This window comes from Rhea pennata, chromosome 3, assembly GCF_028389875.1.
Source record: "Rhea pennata isolate bPtePen1 chromosome 3, bPtePen1.pri, whole genome shotgun sequence".
NCBI lineage: Eukaryota > Metazoa > Chordata > Aves > Rheiformes > Rheidae > Rhea > Rhea pennata.
The window spans coordinates 51,929,397-51,952,227 of record NC_084665.1 but is presented as its reverse complement, the minus strand read 5'-3'; the positions used below and the strand labels follow the sequence as shown (position 1 = coordinate 51,952,227).

The window sequence follows — 22,831 nt, the reverse complement described above, 5'->3', positions numbered from 1 at the left end:
ACATAATTACTGCCTGGGTTCAGGGGACTTCGGAGGGCTTTTCAGATCCTTTATGCAACTTCTCCCATGCCACAGTGATGAATGGCTACTTGCCTTTCTCAATATTGCCAGTGCTCTGCTGTCACCAGCCAAGGGAGTGTTTCTCTGCTCCATTGAGTCTAAGGATCTAAAGTGAAGGCCTCTTCCAGATCTCTGCTAAATGCCTTCCTGCTCCCAGGACTTCTTAATAGACATCAACAGTCTTCCTCATTATATACCTCTCCCTTCACAGTGCATATATTCCTCAGTTTTCAGGCTACTGTATGTTCTGAGACATTCAGACGCAAACCTCACTATGGGATTCTTAGGTTCACATGCCATCTTGCTGTCAGTTTTCCTCAGGCTTTTCACACAAATAGTTGTGAGTGTTACTGATGTTGTAAGATATGGGTTTGGGTGTATAGATTTATATTCACTGTTTGCATTTCTTTTCCTTCTCTCTCACCTACGTGCATGTTTCCTAAGTTATTATTTTATATGAGATTCTGCCTCCTATTTTGCCTGATTACATTACTGTCCCAGCAAATAGGCAATGCTAATTATATTAACATAGAAGGGAGGTGTATTTTGTTGCTTCAAGTTATACACGTTGCTTAAGAGCATTTGGCTTTCCTCTAATCAGAAGATACATGTTCCTGAAAGGATAAGTAAAATAATTTCTTTCTAGTAAGTAGAACAGAGAGTATATTTTCCCTGTGAGGCAGACTGGCTTGGAAAATATAAATTCAAGGTACTTCATAGTCACCTGTACAAGCAATGTTCTTTTATCCAAAGTTATAATTAATTCTTCAGACAAGAGACATACATCTCTCTATCAATACACTCATCTATTCTTTGCCATTATTATATACATTGAGCCCTTTGAAAAGGTTACTAGGAGCGTTTAATACAAGTACGATGATTTTTTCACTCTACTGACAGGGTTTTGCAGGGTTTTTTGGTTGGTAGTCTGAATTGATTGTAGGGTATAGATGCTGATGTTCACCTCTTCAGCTACTGAGGTCCTACACATGAAATCTGACACTTCATGATTCTGGCTACTGAAAATAGTTCCAAATTTATTTTTGCAGGTAAACTATTTGTGAGCTTTTCTTCTAGAGGTTTTTATGGCTACACATTTTCTTAAATTTGTGGCTATTTGCTATGCTAGAGAGTAAACAGCTTGTGCCTACCTAACATTCCCTTCCACCATTCTGTCTTCTTCCCAGGACAGATTCTTTCCAATTTCTATTTCTACTCATTCTTACCAGTTTTTGCAGGAGTGCAAAGAACCTGGAGAGAAAGAGAAAAATGACTGGAATTTCTCAAATGAAGAGGAAATCCCCATTTTTAAAATATTGTAGCAGTGGAATAATGTGATTGATTCCCTGAATATATAAGAGGAGTCTGGGACCTCACATAGCCCCCCCATGGAACTCATGATCTCTAAATCTTTATCTGGGAAGATGCCTTGAGGATATGAATATGGTGCTGTCATAGGAGTTGACAGCAACTCCTGATTTTGTTTCTAGGTTCTGATTTCTGTTAGAGTCAAATCTGACACTCAAAGCCTAAAAGATGCCCGAATTTCAGAGGTGTTGGTCACTGAAAGCTCTTATTAACTTTATTTGCAGTTCTGATGCTTTGGAGACCAATCTGATTGAAATAGGCACCTAAGTCAGTAACTGGAAGCACACACAATTGAAACTTTGGCTCATCATGATTCTAAATCCTCACCAAAGCTTCTCTGCATGATCTAGAACTACACTGATTCAAATACTAGAAAATGAGACTGAAAGTTGTCTCTAAATGCTGCTAATGCTCCAAAAATCCACTAATAGCAAGGAAACAAAGTGAACTGGTTTGCCTGATGAGTTTAATGCTCAAATTCTTATTACTTTCATAAAAAAAGAACAAAGGAATATAACAAATAAAGAATGTTGAGTGTTGGTGCAAATTGAAATATAAAATATTTCTATTATACAAAAGACCAGTGGGAAAAACAAAAAAATCAGAAATAAAAGAAAAGAAAAAAGAGAGCAAATACATGACAAATATGAAATTGCAATCAGTGGAATGTTACGATAATCTGAAAATAAATAATATCATAAATATTATGCTAACAAAATGGATGACATTTTCTATTTTTATACGAAAATGTTACCCCTAGAATCCTGTTGCTATTTTGACAGAAATAACTGTATATATAGGAGGCCACAAATTTGGTGTATGTTATGAGAAAATTTTATCAAAGACGTCTCCAGCTGTAAACTGATAACAAAACTAGAGAAACAATGAAAACAGCCAGTAGCTGAAATACAATTACTTGCCTTGTAGTAATTGGTTCTTCATGAGGCCTCATCCGTGCAGTTCCATCATCAGAGCTTATCCACTAGATCATTTGGTTTGCAGGGAGTTCAGAAAGAAATTAGTATCTCTGGTCCTGCTACCGGCTTGGGTGTCTTCCACTGTGAAGTGCAGACGTGTCTAGAGATTGTACCATCTCTAGCTAGCTTGGTAACTAGTTTCAGCTTCAGAATAAACAGTCCCAAATTTTCCCTTCTCAAATCTTCTCTTAGCTTATAGTGAGTGTTCACAGGGAAGTGAGCACTGGGTTCCCAGCATACTGTAAATTTCCCTCTGTGCACTAGCATTTCCAGCAGAAAAGCCCTTGAAACTTACCTCACACGAGGACAAAAGCTGACTCTTCCAACTAGAAGTACCTGTTGGATCCTTGCTTAGAAGCTTTCACAGCCTCATCAAGGGCTAACAGGCAGAGCTATTACTCATTTTTGTCATTTTCCTTAGGCCATTAGACCAGAAACAAGATTTTCCTTTCCCTCGGTCCCCACACTTCCAGTGAACTACCAAGTCAAGCTCTTTCTTACGTGTTCTTTCCTTTACTTATGTTTACTTATGAGCAACTTACAAATGTGACTTACAAACAACTTACCTTACTTTCTGCACAGTGACAGAACTTCAGAGTGGGCAGAGACAGACAGCGCCCCACTCCTACTGGTACGGTTGAAGTTGGGCTAATGCCTGGCAGTCAGGGCAATCTCCTGCAATGTGCAGAGCAAAACCTCACCTTCCAGTTCCTCAGCCAGGGTGCAAATGATAGCTGTTACTACTCGAGATCCTATATTTCCAGATGAATTTGTCATTGACGGGGTTCCTAACAGACACAGTGTATTTATCTTAGAACATCTGAGAACTTGGCTCCTGGCTTGCTGATCTGTGCACCATGCAACAAGAGTTGGACCTCCAAGGTAGGGGACATGGGGGATCTGTGCTCCACAGAGTAATGGCACTGACTGGTTAAGGTATTTTCAGAGTTAGAGAGCCTGTATTACTCTGTGATATTTGGTGCCTTAAAGCTGCTTAACTCGAAGCAGAAGTCTGGTGTTCGCCCTGTTCCAAAGATGAAGAAAAACTCTTGATAGAGCAGAAGTGACCTGATTTCTCTCTGTCTATTCCTATAATATGAGACTAGATACAGTCTGTCAGCATTTTTATTATAGATCTCTTGAGCAGAGCAAGATACCCTTTGCATGCTATGCAGACAGCTCTGAGTTTATGTGGATAAAAGCTCCCTAAGGGGGGACTATGGCCCAGATCCGATAAAATATTCAGGTTCCTCACTTCCCACTTAAATCAATGATCAGCTATTAACTGCCAAGCATTTCAGGAGCACTCCTAGTGCCATGGAAAGATCAAAGAGAAGCAAGACCTTAACCTGGTAGTGAGATGTTTGTACAAGAAATGAAGTATTTCCAGAGAGTGAGACATATGAAAAGAGAAACAGGCATACTGAAAGCCAAGAACTATGAACTCTTTTTTTTTTTTTTTTTTTTGGTAGCCAATGAAGGAATTCTGTACACTTTGAATAGTGTCAGTGTGAACAATGGTTTGAAGAGGAACAAGAAGAGAACAAGATAAAGCAGAAATATTAGTTCTGTTCTAGTTTTGTTACATCTTTCTTTCATGACCATAGACAAACAATCTGAATGCAGATTTTCAAGATTTCTACTCACATTTAAGCACCAACACAGCAGCCTTCCAGGTGATAATAATAACCATGTTACTATATGTAATATAACAGAAATCATATTGTGTTTCTCAACATCTTTTGAGAAACAACATAAAATGCCATAAAACTGCATGTGGCTGGGATTACCCTAGTACACTTTGAAGGAAAAAAGGTAATCTAGGGCAGACTCTCAGAAAGTTGAAGAAAAATGAGAAAATCCTCCAAAGAACGTCTGAAGAGAACTGTTAGAGAAAGAAATAGGGAGCAGAGAAACCTGAAAGTAATGGGATAATAAGAGTTCAGCTGTGTTATAGTCACCTGAGAAGTCAAGAAATGTTTGACTACCATGAGGTCACTTGGGTCCTTAGTTTTTTTCTATGAACTGCTAGAAAAGGTATTGGAAGGTGTTTAGGGTAGATTTCAAACTTCAACTGTAAACAGTATATGCAATAAAAACTGAAGGTGAAAAGGATGACGGGGATGGGGGACTGGAGCAGCAAATAGAGATGGGGTTGCCTTTTTTTTTTTTTTCAAGATAGGACTGACTGTGAGAGAAGAGCTAGAGGAGACTAAGATGCTGAATAAGAATAGGCTATAAGGAGGCCACAAAAGAGGTCATGACAGCAGATGAAGCATCTGGAGCAAGCAGTGTGGTCAGAGACAGACAGCAAACAAGAAACTTTTGCAGCTGAAATGGGTAGAAGATAAATAAGAAAAAGAGGAAAAATTGTAGTATATCTTGATAAATTTATCTGGAGAGGAATCGGTGAGATTAGGTATGGAGATAATGAAATCTGAAAAAGAAAAGGTAGCAAAATGGCCAGAGCATGTGCATTCCTTTCCTTTGGTCCTAGCATGTCACCTACCACAGTGAGTTCCCATATTGATCCTTCTTCTACCACTACTCGTAAAATCTCTCCCAGTTCCTGCTGCAGCTGTGGTAGCATTAAACATATGGAGAAGACCATGCTGGGATATGTGGAAATGATAGTTACCAGAGGACCTTGGACATACCGATCTCCATTTGGTAACCAAAGTGTGCAGCCCCTTTGTACTGCTTCTGTGGTGATTGTGCAAATGATCATGTTGGTAGAAGGCAGGGAACAAAAGGCAACGAGGTAGAGCAGAAGTGGATGAACCATTAACATAGATGGACTATAAAAGAAGGAGCAGCAACAACGCATTTGGATAAATGTAGTGTTTGGCTAAGAGTGACCAGTCAAGTGACTGGTCCTTTTGATGGGTGGGAGAAGTTACAAATTAGGTGCAAGTGCAATGAATATACGAAAGAGCAACACATACAGCTGCAAACCAAGATAATCAGTATTGAAGTTGAAGTCACAGGTGAAAAACTGTGAGGAAAAGAAGCAAGAGAATCTAGACCCAAAATTAGAGGGGAAGGCTGAAGGAGAAGAGTTGGAGGGATAAGGCTTGACAACATGGACAGAGGGAAGAAAAGAAATATCGCCTACAGTGCTGTGCAGTGGATAAAGATTGGGAAGGCAAGGGAGAAAGGACTTAGAGGGGAAACCCAACTTTTCCACCATGGTCTAAGCTAGGGAAGGGGAGGAGATAAAAGGAAATATCTCTGTAAGTGAAGGCAGCTGCAGACAACAGACAGAGATCTAGTCTTTGAGACACCAAGAATTTCACAGCTCCCAGTGGAAAACTGGGAAAGCCTACTTCCTCATCTCATGGAGGGTAAAAGATGGAAGGGAGAGAAATTTAGTGTCTGTGAGCAACTCAGATATAAGGTGATAGGAATGTTATATAAGAAGGTAGATTATATTCTTAAAGTTTTTCTTTTCAGAATCTAATTAACCATATCCACAGCAAATCTGTGAGAGATCGAAGCAGAGAGAGGGAGGTTTCAGGAGAGACTACTTTAAAATACCTGCTAGGAGCTAGCTCTTAGAAAATCATTTTAATTTTCTCTGATCTTGTCTGGATAGAATTCAAAAGCTTTTTAAATCTTATTTTGGCCTTCTGCCTTCATAGCTGTTTATTTCCTGTGATTTTTATCCAACTCAAACTTGGAGGTTATTTCACTGAATTGGTTCAAATTTAGCTGATACATCCGTTATTTCTTAGAGCAATATCTTAAATGACTGGAACTTCCTAATGGTATGAGCTTTTCTGTGATGAGTGAAGGAAAAAGATGATGATAGATGCTTACTAAGAGCATAGTGCCAGATTAGACAGTCCAACCTTTAGACAACCTTCAAGCAAAGCTGACAGAACACACTTCTTTCTGTCCTGCAGGTTTTTGAAATAGTTTGGCACATATTTGCATCTAGAATATAGACAAACATTCAAAAGATTGAAACTTCATAAAGTAGTTAAATTCTTAAAATTTTGGGGGGCAATTCAAATGATCAAAATGTTAACTTCTATTTAGTCACATATTTATTTTCACAACTGCTTGCATCCCCATTGAGTCTAATGGGGGTTGTATTTCAGATGTCTGCTATTACCTGCCACTGTAGGCAGGTCTTTCCTGCTAACCTCTATCCTATAGCACACTGAGTCCACTGAAGCCCATGAGACCCACCAGTGTATCTGCTGTAGAACAGATCATGCAATATCAGAGGAGAGATTTTTCCAGGACCATGGTAGGGGATAGTTGGTGCTCCATGTTTGTTAGTGTGGATGCCCAGGGCTATTCAAGTAGGCGTGAGCCATCTAGACACAGCAAACTATCTATTGCAGGGGATTGTGGAAACAATATTTTGAGGGAAAGTGGGGGATCTTTCCCAGGCAGCTGCACCCCTGAGCTGTATCTACATGTGCGTTCCCATGAGGGCTGTTCCTTACCCAGTGCTCCATAGGGTAGGGGGGCCTTATTGTGGGGCATTTGGGACTATGCAAGGCTTGTGAGCACATGACTGATTAGATTTGCTTAAAGTCAGAATGGGAATTAGAGGTGACTGGGAAAATAGATTTGCACCCTTTTCATTTTTTTTTTCAATAATTTACTGAAAAGTATTTACATATTTCATTTCTTTACATTGACAAATATTTTTTATAATGGTGATTCAAGCCTATTGTGCATGAGAAAATGATGAAGTCAGAAGAACTCAAGTGAAGGGAAACTACAAGAGGAAACACCTCAGGCAGGCATTTTAAAACTCTGGTGTTTTTCTTAACACCTATTTATCTTCAGTGGATTAACAATTTAGGTAAACAGCACAACTGTCAAGGAGTTAGTACCTCTGTCCCTGCAGTGGTGGGGACACAGGGACTACATACATTTTCAGTGGCATGTCTACGTGATTAATGATATTGATATATTTGCATCAATTGTAAATCACACTGTTATTATTTTGGCTAAAGTCTATGTGAAGTAACTTTCGTACTGGCAGTATGTGAGCTTACTGAAGGCTGTGAATTGACTTCTAATGAACCAAGGCATTCGTATTAACATTATTCACTCCAATCTTCGTTATCCAAGAAAGCAAAAGATGGCTGAGAAGGGGCTTCATGGTCATCTTAAGCTCATCAGAGATTGTACAGCCATCAGAAAGCATAGTCTAGTCCTCTGCAAGAAGGCAGAATATCCCTTTGGTGGCAGCTTAATCTTAAACGAGTCTAAGACAATTATGAAAACATAGCGCCATACGCTTTCCTAGGTCCTGTTTATCATGTAGACAAGATCTGAGTCCTGTAGCTCCCTACTAAAGCCAAGTAGCACAAGATACAATATTTGCATTCTTTCAGAAGAAAAAAAGGAGAAAAACAACTCATGGAAATAAATGTCCTCTTTCTTTACCTCATAAAATCAATTAGAAATATCCTTTGTGGATCATCTTTATGATAGGAGCTTTCAGAAGGGCCTTTGGAGTTCAAGAGCATAGGTGTCCTCACAAGGTCAGAAAGTGAATGTCATACTGTGAGGCTGACTGCAGACGGTTTAGTAAGTTTTACATAGTTTTGAAGAAGGCAGGATTTGTGTTTGCTGTCTTCAGCTCTGGCACAAAGGTTTGATTTTGTCTGGTTTGGTTTTAACCAGATGATAACTATTGAGGAACTAGGAAAGGTACCTCACTACTAAATCCTATCTGGAGACAGGGAACCTGTGTTTAGTACGAGGTCTCCACCAGCCTATCCTTTTCAAGATTAAAAAGCTGTGTATTATCATATGCAAGAATTATTCCATGATAAAAATGCACTGAAGACAGGGATTCTAAATTTTACCAGTGAAAAACTCACTGAAGGCTGCCTCACATCAGTTATAGAGCAAATCTTAGTGAATTTACTTCATGGCAAAACTAAAGCACATTGCCTGTGCTGTGCTTTTACCTCTGGCTACACAAGTTTATTTGCTGTCTGAGGGAGGAAAAGAAAGCAACAATATAAAGATAGGTGAGGCCAGGAGCCTTCCCTTGCCTAGTTAACTTAACAATAAAGCTACCCCGGTCTCCTGTGTTTTTTACAGCAGCATAGTGAACTTGTGCTACTTATCTGCTAGGAAAAGCTATCTTTTTTTGTCTGTACTGATCGTCCTGGTGAAAGCGAGTTGCAAGGAGGTTCGACAGTAGAAAGCTTCTGTGAGGTGATTGCTGCGAAGGCATGTTTGTGCAGCACGTACACCTACATTCTTAGACATATTAGCATCAAAAACCTCAGCACACTATGAACGTAGTGTGGTCCGAGCTGTAATGCTCACTGTTTGCACAATGCTGTTATCCTATAATTTTGCCTCAGGACAGGCTTAGCCAAGCCTGCATACGTTTATCTGTATGAATAGCAAGTATTTCATGGAAGGCAGGAAGCAAACCAGGTGGGCTTGCAGGCCAGGAGGGGATTGAACACCAAGGTTTATTTACAAGGGGCAAGCGTGTATCGAGTGCCTTGCTCTGTTTTGCCTGGTTATTTACATGCTCATTGATTTTTTTTTTTTTTTTTTTTTTTTTTTTTTTGCAAAGATGCTTCTTAGGACTTGTTGCTGAAGCCTGTGCTTTGCGAGCATGGGAGCCTGGGGTGGCAGGCCATGCCGCTTTGGAGTATGTGAGCTTGTTTACTGTTTGCTTGCTACCATGGGTAAATGCACTTAGCAGCCTTCTCCCTCCTTAACCCCACCACTTTTTTTCTTTTCTTTTTTTTTTCTCTTTTTGGTCGAGGACAGAGAAGCCTTTGAAAGCTTTTGATAAACTTATGTAATTGGTTATGTTTTCCAAAGCACGGCTCTGTTCTTTCTGAAGGCTTAGCTAAGAACATTATTCTGATTCTTCTCTAGGCCTTCAAAAGTGCCGATCCTTTCAAACATGTGCAGTGTGAAGGATTACAAATTTGTTTTTCAAAGGACCCCAGATCCCTGCTGGTTTCATCAGTTCCCCTCCTGGTGCCCCCAGTTTTCTTTTGCCCCTCAGTCTCTTAGCCCCAACTCCAAGCTGCAGCACACTGACGCTCCCTCTTCTGCTCTCCCTCCATGTCTCACTTTTTCATCTTCTTTTCAGCTTCCCCCCATTTTTTTATATGCAAACAAAAGTGCAGAGAAGCATTGCCATGGCAACAATGTCGCAGTGGGTCCTTGGTGTTGATGTGAGTTCTAAACTTTTAAAATAATGGCCTCAAAAGAACAGGAAGGGGACAGATTGAGACAGAGAAAGAGAGCGAGGGAGAGTGCAAAAGCAATGAAAAGTGGGACAAAACCATTGGAAATGCATTCAGGCTGACATCATCACCCTTTCCCACAGTGGTCATTCACTTATGAGGCTCCAGTGTCCATTCACTGTCTTAAAGCTAGCTTTCTAGAGCCCGGGGAGACCATCTTTCCCTGCCTGAATGCCTGCCTGAATGCCTTTTTTGTTGTGAAACAGTGAACTGTTTCTGAAACTCTGCATAAAGGGCTGAGTAATTCACTTCAGTTGCCAGGAAGTCTGAGCCACTTGTGCGCTAACAATAGTTAACTTTATCTCCCACCCCGAGCCGAAAGTTCCAGCTGTAGGTCCCGAATTCTAATAAGGGCTTTACTCATGCCTCTGAGGTTATGGTAATATTTTATACATCTTTTTTTCATTAAGACACAGTCATAGCTACTGTTGAGGCACCAGAAGCAAGTGCTGTCAACTGATGAGGGGGAGTTAAAAAAAAAAAAAAAAAAAGGGGGAAGAAAGAAAATGGCTTTTTATATCAGGCAGACAGATTTGATGTTTTAATAGTAGAATTATAAACTTGGTTTGGGGAAAATAAAGGACCTTAAACTTTAAAAAGTGCATTAGAAACTTCAGATTCAAGCAAGACTTTGTGATTGTTTTCTATGTGTGAAATAGCCTCAGCTTTTCGGATCTGAGGATGTACTGGGCTGCTGTTTTTATTTTCTGCTTTCCTTCTCTGTCTCTGCACTGCAGGCAGGATGGTGACAAGGAAGAGGGTGAATCATGAGGGAAGTAGATGAATTTGTTTGGGATTCCCTTTTAATCCGGATTTGGATGTTGATGCTTAGAAAAACTCTGTGCAGTGACAGCACAGCTGTGTATAAGTGGTGGCACAAAACAGTGATTCATTCAGCAGTCCTGCAAAGCCGGTAACCATGGTGTGCCTTTGAAAGGAGACGTGGAACATCAATTCTCTACTTTCCAAACTAGTTGCTTTCCTGAGAACTAACAAAATTGAGTTCAGGGCAAGAAAAGTTCTAAATTATCTCTTTAGTCTCCAATATTTTTCAAAAGAAATAGAAAAAAGGCTTATTCCTCACTTTGAAGCAAATAATCACTGGGACTAGATTTATTTCAGAGCATTGCTATGAACATGTCTGTTCAAGGTAGAAGATAGTACTGCTTGAACAACTCTTCCGTTCGCTGGTGTGTGTATCATCTTGGTCACTGTGCCTTGAGAAATGCCTGGATGGAAAAAAAAAAGCACACTTCTTAAAGCCTCACTCAATACTTTATTAATGCTTATAAAAAAAAATTAAAAATGAGTATAAGATTTGTAAAATTAAACCACAGATGTACTTGATGTAGTCCTCTAACACAGTAATACTGTGTTCTATACACAGGACACCAACTTAAGCCAGTGGAAGTTGCATGTGTTGTACATGAGGTCATTATAGGGCCACTGCATAGTGAACAAGTTGCTTGGCTTTTTGGACAAGTTCAAGTATTGAGTCATTTTAATATCTTCTCTCAAAGTGACCTTTACTAGGGGGGAATACCATACTGTGATGGAGTGACGGATTTGAAACGGCCCTTTTCCTGTTTAATAGCAAAGACTTCTAAACTTCACTGTGGGTTTATCTCAACAGGAATGAAAAGCTGCTTTAGAGGGTGGAAGCTAACAAGTTATGTGCTGTGCACAGACAGGTGAACGCACACACATGCACATACCCTCATATGTATACCCACATATACTCTTTTTCAGCCCCACTAATCAAGATGAACTTTGTGAAAGCAGAATGGTATCAGAATCACAAAACCCACAGGTGGTAGAACAGAGGGGAGAGGAAAGACATTTTATAAAAGACATTTATTAACCATGAACTAAGTTTAAAGTCATTGAAGCTACCCCAGTGGCCCTAATTGAAAGCTCTGCTAGTAGTGCGATTTTCAGAGCTCTCTTCAAGGACTGTTTCTGCTCCTGAGCTGAAACACATGAGCTGAAGCTGACTGTGTTATATTTTGACAACCCATTTAAATTAAAGGAATTTATTTGCTAATCCTCTAGGGGGAAGGGAGTGTAAATTAGAAGAACTAAGAGCATGCGATGGAGAGAAAAAATCCAGGTTTCTAATTTATAGTGACCGTCAGGAATCACCATAAACCTTTACCACCCTCAAATGAACATTTCATTCCATTCTTGAGATAAGTTTCAATGTGTGTAAAATATTGGACACTTTTTATATGTCCAAATGCAAATCAAGCTCTGTTGAAAGTCATGACCTGAGATGTACATTTAAAATTTGTCTCTTAATATATTCTTTTGCCACGTGTGCTTGGATGATATAATCCCTGTGTAACTGTCTCTTCCACCTCATGACACGGGAAATACTCCAAGCAATTATATGCCTCAACAATATGCAATGTGATTTCATTCTTTCACTCTATTGAACTATCTTCCCACCTAAACATGTGGGACTGAGGAATCACCATGAAATTGGACCTGATAGGATGTCAGGAAAAAAAATCAAGAAGGATTAAAAAATACAGTAGCCATACTGTATTTCAAACTGGTAGGCAGGATTTTTTCTGCAAAAAAAATGTGTTTTTTTTTTTTTTTTTTTTTTTTGTTTTGTTTTTTTCCAGATAGCCAGGTCAGACATTTTACATCCTGTGTTGTGAAATACCAAATTCTCAGCTTTGGAGTTGCCCTAGGATAGGATTTCTCCCTGGCTTTTACTTTTTACTTGTGCTTTCAACTTCCATAAAGCACTCTCTTTGATCTTAGTGCCTTGCTCTGCCCCTTTTGGCTCCTAATGCTTTGTCCTCTGCTTTTAGTTACTTATATTTTTTCTGTTCATAAACCTGGTTTCCCTTTCCTTCTGTTCTGACAAACCTGTCTCTCACTGCTCAAGTTTTCATTATTTAACAGGATTCTTTCTCCTCTTCTGCCACCTGGGTCTCATCTCTCTAGTTCTTATTCATTCCTCTTTCAAAGGTTTGTTTTTCTGTTTCCAGTCCTCTACTGTTGGACTCACCTTTCTTTCTTCATTAGAAAGTTCTGGCTCAGGAAGGCTCAGCATCCTGTCAGGGACCAAGTGAGCTCCTGATAACTGCATCTTACAGTCCTAGAACTGTTCAGATTTACTCCAGAATCCAAAACTCCTTGAGGACCAAGCTGGTAGTGACAGGTCACCCAAACAATGCCCTCTGCTTCTTCTAACAGCCTCAGTCTTGAAGAGAGAGAGGTGAGAGATGTTCTGTGTCACATTGCAGATCTGATTTGCAAGCCGTGAGGCTCCTACATGAGAAGATCTGATGGCTTTCCACACCATTTGTGTCTTGAGAATAGTGTGAAAGCAGGAAATAAAAGCTGCAAGAGCAGACCTTTCACTGGGCCACTTCACTGGCCCAGATTTTCCACTAGACAGCAACGGCTATCTGGAGTTTTCTGCATCAAGTTTAAGAAAAATCTCTACAGAACCAGAACTGGTTATTGAGGGCCTAAGTATTCCTTCTCACTCCCTTCTTCATGCAAAGCTGAGAAAAGGCAAATGTAGTTAAAGCTGTTAGAGAGACATGTAAGTATATAAAGGGGTGTTTTAACCCTATGCCTGTTCAAGATAATGTTGAGGAGAGAGAAAGAGCCTTTCCTCTTTTCAAACCTTTGAAGAATAAATATCCTAAAATAAAACTCCAGAAGAGACAGTAAGCCTGATGCAAGACTGCTATATCTGGCATTAGCATACCAAAATCACTGGCATGTGTCCTATGTTTGAAGTTTGTCTGTTCATTAGCTGAATCACTCTATTTTGATAGTGCAGTGGTTGTTATAACACTTTCTCACTCGAACTCTGCAAGCCCTGTTTGAAAGACAGTAAGCCTTTCTTTCAGGTGGCCAGGCAAGGAAAGCAAAATGAAAGCTGTTGGTGGGTAGAAGGAATAATAATAATAAAAAAAGCAGAATAAGAGAGTGATATTTTTCAGAGCCACACTGGGAATGCTGCAGGAATTCTAAAGAATACATCCAAGGTGAAAGGGAAGAGGAATATTTTTTGGCTGGAGTTAGTGTAAACAATTTCGGTGCAAGTACCAAGGGGAGGCCTCTTTTTACAGAGGCTTAGGTAATGGACATGGCTGCAGGGCAACAGGAGGCACCTTCTTTTTTTGTTCTTTAATGCTTGTCTATCTGTATAACACAACCAGAAAACTTCATTTCTGCATGGAAAATGCCACTTAAGAATCAAGACATTGGTCCTTTATTCAGAAACTTGATACTTTCCCAGCTATTCTCTCAAGTCATTTTTGTCAGTGAAGTCTATTTTAACTGCATGTGCATCTTTTTATTTTCTGAAGCAGGAAATATTAATCATAAATCTGATTGGTCTCACTGCTGCTTACCCCAGGGCAGCTTTTTTAGCTTATGAAAACTGATGTCAGTTGACATTGTCATCCACATGGCTTGATGAGTAAGAAGCTGGAGTTGAGCTATTTCCATTTTAACTAGACAATAAGACAGAGAAGCTGATAAACACTGAGGTAGGGTAGATTTCAGCAGGGAGGTTTTATGAAATGAAGTTTTCTCATTGGGCTCATACCCGTCCTGTTACTGGAAGTGGAAGAGCTTATGTTCATCCTTTTCATGTTTTTGTTAAGAGGTGCCATCAAAAGACAGGAGAAGACTGTGCAGCCAGCTGAAAAAAATTAGAGGGGGAAAGGCTTATTATTATACAAAGGTCCCTCCTCCCACTTTTACAGAGGTGTTCTCGATCCTTTCAAAGCAGTATGCCTTCAAGAAAAGAAAATACTGTTAACTTGAGTCATATAGAGAAGAAATTACAACAGTTCATCTTTTATGTAAATATTTTAGTCCATTAATGCCGTTACTATTTATCTAATGCCAACAAAGTGCTAGGGGCTTTCCTGATCACAAACTCTGTGCCCCAATGGGTATGAGTGATACATGCAAGAGGATATGTGAGTAGGCATCTAATTAAAGTGCTGGCCTGTGATTAAGGAGATTGACACTTAGCTCCCGTTCTGCTACACATTCTGTGTGGCTGGGTAAGTCAGGCTAAATACACTGTTCAAAGTTGCTCAGCACTGAGCTTTGAGATGTGAGACCTGATCTCTCAGTGCATTACTTTTCCTGCTGTAAAAGAGAAACCACTACGCTTTGTCTCTGTGTCTTTGGATTTCAGAAGGGGTCAGGAAATACATCTCCTCACATAGAGAAGGACTGCTTAGTATATTGGGACATGGTCTCATTAGAGGTCTCAGTACACTGCTACAGTATGAAACCTCAATAAATGCATTTCTTCCTCTGTCTGAAAACTTTTTGATTTTATTCATTCAGTTCCACAAACAAGCAGTGACATTTTACCTGTATTTTTAAAAAGTTTTTTTCTTCCTTTTAGAAACCTTCTTCTTTTTTTCTTTTTTTAATTTTCCTTTGAAGGATGAATATTTGAAATTAAACAGATGGAAAAAGAAAGGGAAAGCTGAATGATAGGGTCAAGGGTTACAAGGTTTAGTGCAATGTTTATTGTAATTTCTTCCAACTTTTTTGCCCACATGGTATCCTGTGCTTTCTTGGAGAGGAGCTTGAATGGAAAGCCAGGCAGAGTTGATTTCTTGGTTTGCGTGGATACAGCTGTAGAGGAAAATTCCCTACACCTAATTGCCTAAGCAGGCAATACTTTCTGTTCTCAATGGATGGGATTTTCTAAGCGGATGCGCACACTTATTCTCTAAAAGAGCCTCCAAAGAGCTAGAGAAAAGAGGTTGATTTAGTCTAGAGGGTCTTCACTTCATGTGAAAGGGTCAAAGTTATGAACCTCTGTAGGGTCACTGCCACATGTCCACCCTTCCGAGAGAGCTCTCTCAGATGATGAAAGGAAGCATCAAGCTAAAGATAGGGTAGAAAGGGAGAAGTAACTGTTTCTTTTGTTATTTCTTCTCTACATCAGAGCAGAGGTAACGGAGGCATGGTGGTAGAATACCACCTCTCCCCTTTGAAAGAGCAGCAGGGCTAGTGACCATGAACTGGAAAGAGCTGCTCCACGTGCTCTGGGACCTCTCTGTGCTCCATTGGTGGCAAAATGTCAGGCAAGGGGTTGCCTGAGTTTGAATTTTGCACAGCCTTTTCTGATGCCGGGTGCCTGCAGGCCTTGCTATGAACTACAGCAGACCTTAAAGATCCTGAGGCTCAAGGTCTTCAATAGACTTTTGGTCATCTTCCACGCCCGTGCCAACCCCAGAGAGATTACTTGCTTGCACAGCTGGGGGGCACGGGGCCGGGGCCAGGGCCAACCTGCCTGGGACACAGTACCTCTGCACACCTCTAGGGACCTCGGCTGCCAGAGCTGAAGGAACATTTGTGAAGTCCTTGGGTGTGTATTGCAGTTCAGAGTCTGGCTTAGCCCTATATAAAGAAAAGGCCCAGCAAAAATGTTTGTTTTGGGATCCCTACCCTTAGTGCAACCATGCGGTTTTGGTCTGAGTATAATACCTGTAGTTTTGTCTAACTTACGGGGGCAGACATAATCCTCTTTTACACAGAGATAGATGCACATACATGCACACATGGGCAAATCTGAGCTCTCTGAGGAAGGTAGGCCATCACGTGGTGAATCCTGCATGCTGGTAGCCCACACTGAGTCCAGCAGATGAATAAAGAAAGAAGTGCTGGCTTCTGACTGTGCCAGTCTCTTAACCTTTACGATCATTAACAACTTCTCCCTTCCATTGGAAAAAAGAGCCAGCAGTTCCTGCATCTTTTGGAGACACAAGCAATGTATTTAGCACCACAAATAAGTTCATAATTTGACAGGCAAAATGCCCAGAAAAGTGAAAGTAGATTTCTCCCTTCAAGGGCCTGAATATCTTAGTGATTCTTTCCTTGTTTTGCAAATGCTATTTCCTTTTTATTTAATCACAGGTTCAGGTCACAACACTCTTCAAAATATCATGCCCTGTCCAAGCACATTTTCTTAACCTTAAGGATGCTAGCAGTTTCCTGCTTTGCCAGCCAAAACAAACACAACCCAGAAACGCCCACGCTTGTCCAGAGCAGTCACCAAGTAGCTCTCATTTTTAATTTGCCTACAGACGGATGTATCTAGTTTTTTTTCCTTATGTGCAAAGCAGCATCTATAGGATTGGCGTAGCAAGTATTTGGGAAGCCATATTTGCTGTGAAACTCATCAGAAGGAATTAGCTACAGTAAATGAACAATAACTTTGGATAGCAGGGCTATGAAAAGAACTGAGGCTGATAAAGGCAGTATGCAGGCAGAATATTTAAACCCTTTGAAAATGAAATAATGCTTTGTCTTTCCCAAATGCCTCTCAGCAAAGGAGTCCAATGGGTTTTCACACGGGCCAGGAAAGCCGTTGACATCCCAGGGCAGACCCTGCCCGCCCCTAGGGTCCATGTGGGAGAGGAACCTTTGGGTGCTCCCTCCAGGCTGAGCTAGGAGGACAGGACTGCTTGCCTTCGCCAAGCCACTCTCTGCAGGACCATCACAGCTGGCAGTCTGATCCTGCAGAAACATGGTGCTTCTGCCCAGCTGGTATTCCAGCGCTCTCCTCATCTAGGGCAGTGATTCACGGGGACAGAATAATGTATCCCAGCCTTTGATGTCTTTCTGTGGAATTGCTGTGGCATCCGATTAAAGGGAAAGTTGTGGTATTTGCTTCAGTCACAGTAAGTGAAATTTGGACTAAATATAGGGGGAAAAGTCCACATAAGAGTGGTCCAGCACTGAAGCAGGTGCCCAGAGAGGCTGTGGACTCTCCAGCCTTGGAGACAGTCAAAATTTGACTGGACAGAGCAACCTGTCTAAGGTTAAGGTTAGTCATGCCTTGAGCAGGAGATTGGACAGGAGACATCCAAAGGGCATTTCCAGTCTCAGTTGTTCCAGGGATGCAGGACAGGCAAGAATCAGAGGCACCTCTTTGTCCTTCTTTTCTCTTCCCAGTACATACTTTTTCATTTGGCATGTGGGTTCTCTTCTGCTGGGAAAAAAACGTTTGAAGGTAACTGCTCACTCCACATATACATCTGTTTTTTAGGAACTCACATCGTGGGGGCAATACTATACAAATTTTGCAAAATGAAGTGACTTGCTCAAGATCATGTAGTACGTTGGTAGCAGAGCATAACTACATACAGGGAATCTGAGCACCTAATGTCTTGTAGTCAGAGGACACACTCCTTATTCCTCTGAGGAAAGGAAAAGGACATTTTTTTTGTGGTCAGTTTCCATGAGGAACTTGTTGCCATGGTGAGATTCCAGTTGTGATTATAATATATAAACTTTCTGAAATTCACATTTCTGAAACACACTTCTAAAATACACATTTAGAGTGGCAAAAAATATTTAACCTTAAAATTATCCCCAATCAATCAGATTAAAGGGAGAAAAATAACATATTTAATTTTGCTTAGTACTCATCCGGGAGGCAATGGACTCCAGCCTTTTTCATTAATATTTAATAAAATCTTTATTAATTTTATTAAATAGAAGATTTTGTCTCTGATTTATACCTACTTCTTGGGTCCCGGTGGAACTTATCTCATGTGTTAGCAGCTTTTACATTTGCTCTTGGGATATTTTTTCTTCTTAACTCTATTTTTCCTCCTCTTCTCTCTTAAAAAAATGCAACTTTTTGAAATGTAGTGTGTTGAAAGCAATGAATATAAGAGAAGTTAGCCAGGCTGCAGAACAAAAACATCACTGCAATCAGGATATCTGTAAGAGTGATCACCATGTGCTGGTTTAGTTGAAAAGAGACATGAATCTGCCTCTCCTGTAATCCCCTGACAAGCTCCCCTGGAAGGGACTCAGTCCCTTGGGGCCTCACACAGTGATCATATGCCCCACTCAGCACAAGAGCTAGCAGGTGGCACTGCATAGTCCCTCCACTCCTCATCAGATTAATTGCGTTGCAATTAATTAATCCTGCTGTGATGAGGTGCATGGCTGAGGTCACTGTTGCATGGGCGGTTTAGCGCTCTGGTAGTAAATACAAAACCAAGCCCAGCTGCCATGCAGCAGGGACTGGTATGGTTTCATGAAGGGGGCACCAATCCCTGTGGCAAAATCAGTGCCTGCTTTAATTATCCAGACCTGGGAGACCTGGGAATGGCCCTCTGGTGACTCCCAGCCCAGCCTGAAGTCCCAGTGAGGGATCCTAAACATTATCTGGGCCATCTATATGGTAGATATTCAAACAGCTGGTATAAAGAATTTAAGATGAAGGGGGTGAGGGAAACCCTCCAAGGGGGTTTCATTTCTTGCTGGTGTGGTCGGGCAGAGGTGGGCACTTACTCATAGCCCCCAGCTGCTCTCTGACAGCAGCCGGGAGAAGAGCCCTCCTTTGCTGCAGCCACAGGTGCCAAGAGTCTTCTACCTCTGGCCCAGGGCAAGCAATAATTAGCTAATGAGTATGTTAATTTGCTACATTCTCTTAGTTCTCAAACTGACTTTTGGTTAATTTAATGACAAAACAGATTTGCTTCCTGGCTAGTTCTTGGCATTTATTTACTCTCATGAGGGAATAGCCATGCTGCAATTGGAGGGGGAGGAGAGACCTTCCAGGCTGTGCTGCCCTAGAGATAACTAGGGGGATCAGAGCTGTCACAGACCGTTGATCCTCCATGGTGCAGTAAGTGGGTGCTTCCCAGCTTTGTTTTGGAGTGGCTGAGAGGCCACTGTGCTATGGCTTCTGAAGGCACTGGGGGTTGATGGGAAATGTTCTAATTTCCTGTTTCTCCCCAAGTTTTTTTTTGTTTTGTTTTGTTTTTTTTTTTTTGAAATGATTGATTATATCGAAATAAAAGAAAGCACCTCTTGGTGGGACAGAAAGTGTTTTTTTTTTTTTTTTCATCAAAGCAATTTTTGTATTTCATAAAAATGCAGAAATGGTGTCTTGCTGTTCTGAAATTTCTTGTTTTTCCTCCAGAGGTGTGGAATTTTCTAGCTTATGGATAATACAGGTCCTTGCTCAGGTTTCCAGATCAGTGAGAAATTTTCAGTAGTCTAAGAAGAAAACCTTGTGACTTCTTCCCAGTTTCATTTATGATACACACCATGCACAAGGAATGTACCTTCTGAGCTGAAAGATGAAGTTGAGGGAATGGTTCCGGATTTGCCTGCATGTAACAGTTATTAATTTGGCCAAAAGCCTGTGACAAGAGCAATCACAAATGAATTTTGAAGTTGATTGTATTATTCCATCACACAGAAAAGGCAAGCTACAGGCCTACTTTTCTTTCACAGGATATGATTAATTCCCATTGATTTAATCACTGCTGGTTAGGTGTCAGGCAGGGACAGAGCAGAGGAAGGATCCAACAGCAGAAAACCAAATATTATCTCTAATCCTAAATTTTCCTCGCTGGGAATCACTGAGAAGCCTTGACTACAGAATAATGTTCATACACTTAGTTTTTTTTCTTGCTGTAAACAGCAAAATATTTCATGAACAGAGTGGGGAATAAGGATAGCCAAGTCAAGACTCCAAGATTACTTCAGTGTTTATGGTAAAGCAGAAAGTCTGGATTTGAGAGGTTGCTAGTATCATGCTGTAGGGGTCTGACAGAGCAAAAAAAAAATCTCTACCAAAATGAAAACACCTTTCCTGTGACAGAAGTGCAACTGCCTGCACAATTATTGGCAGCTTGTGAAGCCTGTTTAATCAGTCACAGGGATAAAGAACAGAAATATTTCTAGATCCAGCACTTTTCTGCAACTTCAGCTGTAAAACAGTTACTGCTCTAGAGAGCAGTATGACAATTCTCATATATTCTGCTCCTGCATATCCCCTGTTTCTTCTTGAGAACTATATTTTTTTCTCCAAACTAACATTGCCTATCAAGGACATCTAATCCCTATTCTTTGCTCTCAGGGGTTCATTCATGTGGTAAGAAAGACCACAGCTTAGCTGAGCTAAAGTGATCTGATACTATAATTTTTTTCTTCTAACTTTCCCTTTATTTATTTATTTATTTATTTATTTTAACATTCTATTTAGGATTAGAAACTTTCTTAGGAGATGTAATTCTCCCAAAATGTCCTTTCCATCAAAAAGGAAGAACAGGGGAAATCTTAGAAAGTTTGAAACTTCTTCTTCCAATAGTCTCTAATGAAATATTGCTTCAAAAAAGCCTGTAAAAATGTTTTATTTTGACATTTTACAAATGAAACTTTTTGACCTTTTGATTCACAATGGCATTTTTCATTTTAAAAGTGGCCTAAAATAAAAGGAAACAAAGTTCAGCAAGAGAATTAAACACCCAGAGAATTAACTGTGCATTTCATTTGAGGTTGAACAATTTATTTTGAATTACCCTATTGGAACACCCAAAATAATTTTCTGTAATCTGAATAATATTTCTTGATCTGTCAAGATAGGTCCGAAGTAATAAATGCATCCTTTCTACCCCTTAGCTTTAAGCTGAACACAGGGTAAGGCAAAGTGAACTTTTTTTTTTTAATTTGATTTGCAGTGATAACAAAACCTTAAATGACAAAAGCCACCAAAATTATTTTAATTTCTCTGTTTATTGAATTACAGTAGATCAGCTGCAAAAACACTTCAACAGCAGTCTCAGCCCTGTACTCTTTGCTTATACTAAAACTGCAGCCCCAGATCATGAGACAGAATAAAAAAAATCAGCGGACATTAAGCCCCGAAACCATCCAGCCGCAACTAAATTATTAAGCCAACAGGAGCTAACAGCTCTTTTGGAAGCATTATAATCTTCCACCTAAACACAATCCTGAGACCTTTATTTTTGCTACCCAAGTCCCGCATTACTGACCTGGCCTCCCCTAGCAGCTTCCCTGGAGCTCTTACCACATAGCGCTCGGTGCTACGGCTGCTGCCCATGTGCCCTGAGACTGGAGGCTAAAAATACCCTGTTTTACAAATGCTACTGCATAGCAGGAGCATTTCTTTTTCCAAATGAAATCCCTGTGTACGGATTCTGTTACCGTCCCCCTCCTCGGCTAAAACATGCTATCTGAGATGAAGCAGGTCGGTGAAACCACGACCTGCGGAGGGGCAGAAAAAAACTATTTCTGTCCCTGGGGCCAGAAATCCCCATGAGGGAGAGTGGCTGATGGAGACTCAGCAGTGCTTTTCTCCGATGCCTCCTCGGGGGTTGCTCCCTCGGAGGTGTTGGCATCTGTTTCACTTCCCAGCTGCAGGGACAGCCCAGACTTGGCGAGAAGAGCCGACTGGTCCCTCAGATCCTCATGGTGACGTCCCCTGCTCACCCCCTGACATTTGAGTTCTGGTTTCGTTCTCCTGCAGAGCGCAGTTGCCTGCACCCACTCTTTATGCGGAGATTGCTCTCCCTCTGGGAAACCTTTCCTTTCCCCAAGGGGGTGGGAGTGGCTCTGCAGGGCTCCTAGCAGGTGTCTAGGGCAGCATGTGGACAGAGCATGGCAGGAGCTTGTTGGAAGCCTGTGTCAGCGATACCATTCAGACACTTTGACTGTCCCTCTTTACCCTGTAAATCCAGTGCAATCTTATCAGCATGAGGAGAACTGCTTTTATTTATTTATTTGTTTTATCTGCCCATGAAATCAACATTTGACTTAGAGTCATTATATACATATATAAGTATTATATATATAGTTGTATGAAATATATATATATGCCTTTATAAACAACAATGTATATAAATTTAAGAAGTTCAGCAACTTTGTGAAATGAAGAACTGTAATAGCCTGAAAAAAAGATGTGACATCATGCTAGCCCTTTCACGCTACTCTTTCATGTTTCAAGAGCTTCTGCAAAGAAGGGGCTGGATGACTTAAGAAGTCTGTGATGCGATATGGAGCCCTTCGCCCTCGGGTCTCTGGTTTGAACATGACCCCGCGCTGCAGTGCCTAAAGGTTGCTGCTCTCCATCTCAGAACAGTTTGCTATTTGTGTTGTTCATGTCTCTGCCCCAGTGGACGGAGACCTCTTTCTCAAAAACTGCCAGCCTCTTCGGCCTGACTTGAGGTTCCCATCAGAAAAGTGTCTGTGAAGGAAATAGGTGCTAGAGCATACTTTTTTTTCTCTCTCTCTCTCCACCCCTCTCTGCCTGCCCTATGGGACAAAGCCTTCGGGAGGCTGCCTATACGTGCAGCAGGTTTCACGTGCGCTATCACCAGGTGTATAAAGGAG

General features: G+C 40.8%; 1 long non-coding RNA gene across 1 annotated transcript; it reads right to left on the bottom strand.

Moving 5' to 3' along the window:
* Nucleotides 1-10,673: 10,673 nt before the first annotated feature.
* LOC134139280 (uncharacterized) lies at nt 10,674-21,618 on the bottom strand. Its single transcript, XR_009958102.1, has 3 exons — nt 21,475-21,618; nt 14,244-14,339; nt 10,674-10,890 (listed from the first exon to the last, which is right to left on the bottom strand). It is a non-coding gene; the product is annotated as an uncharacterized LOC134139280 (long non-coding RNA).
* Nucleotides 21,619-22,831: the final 1,213 nt, after the last annotated feature.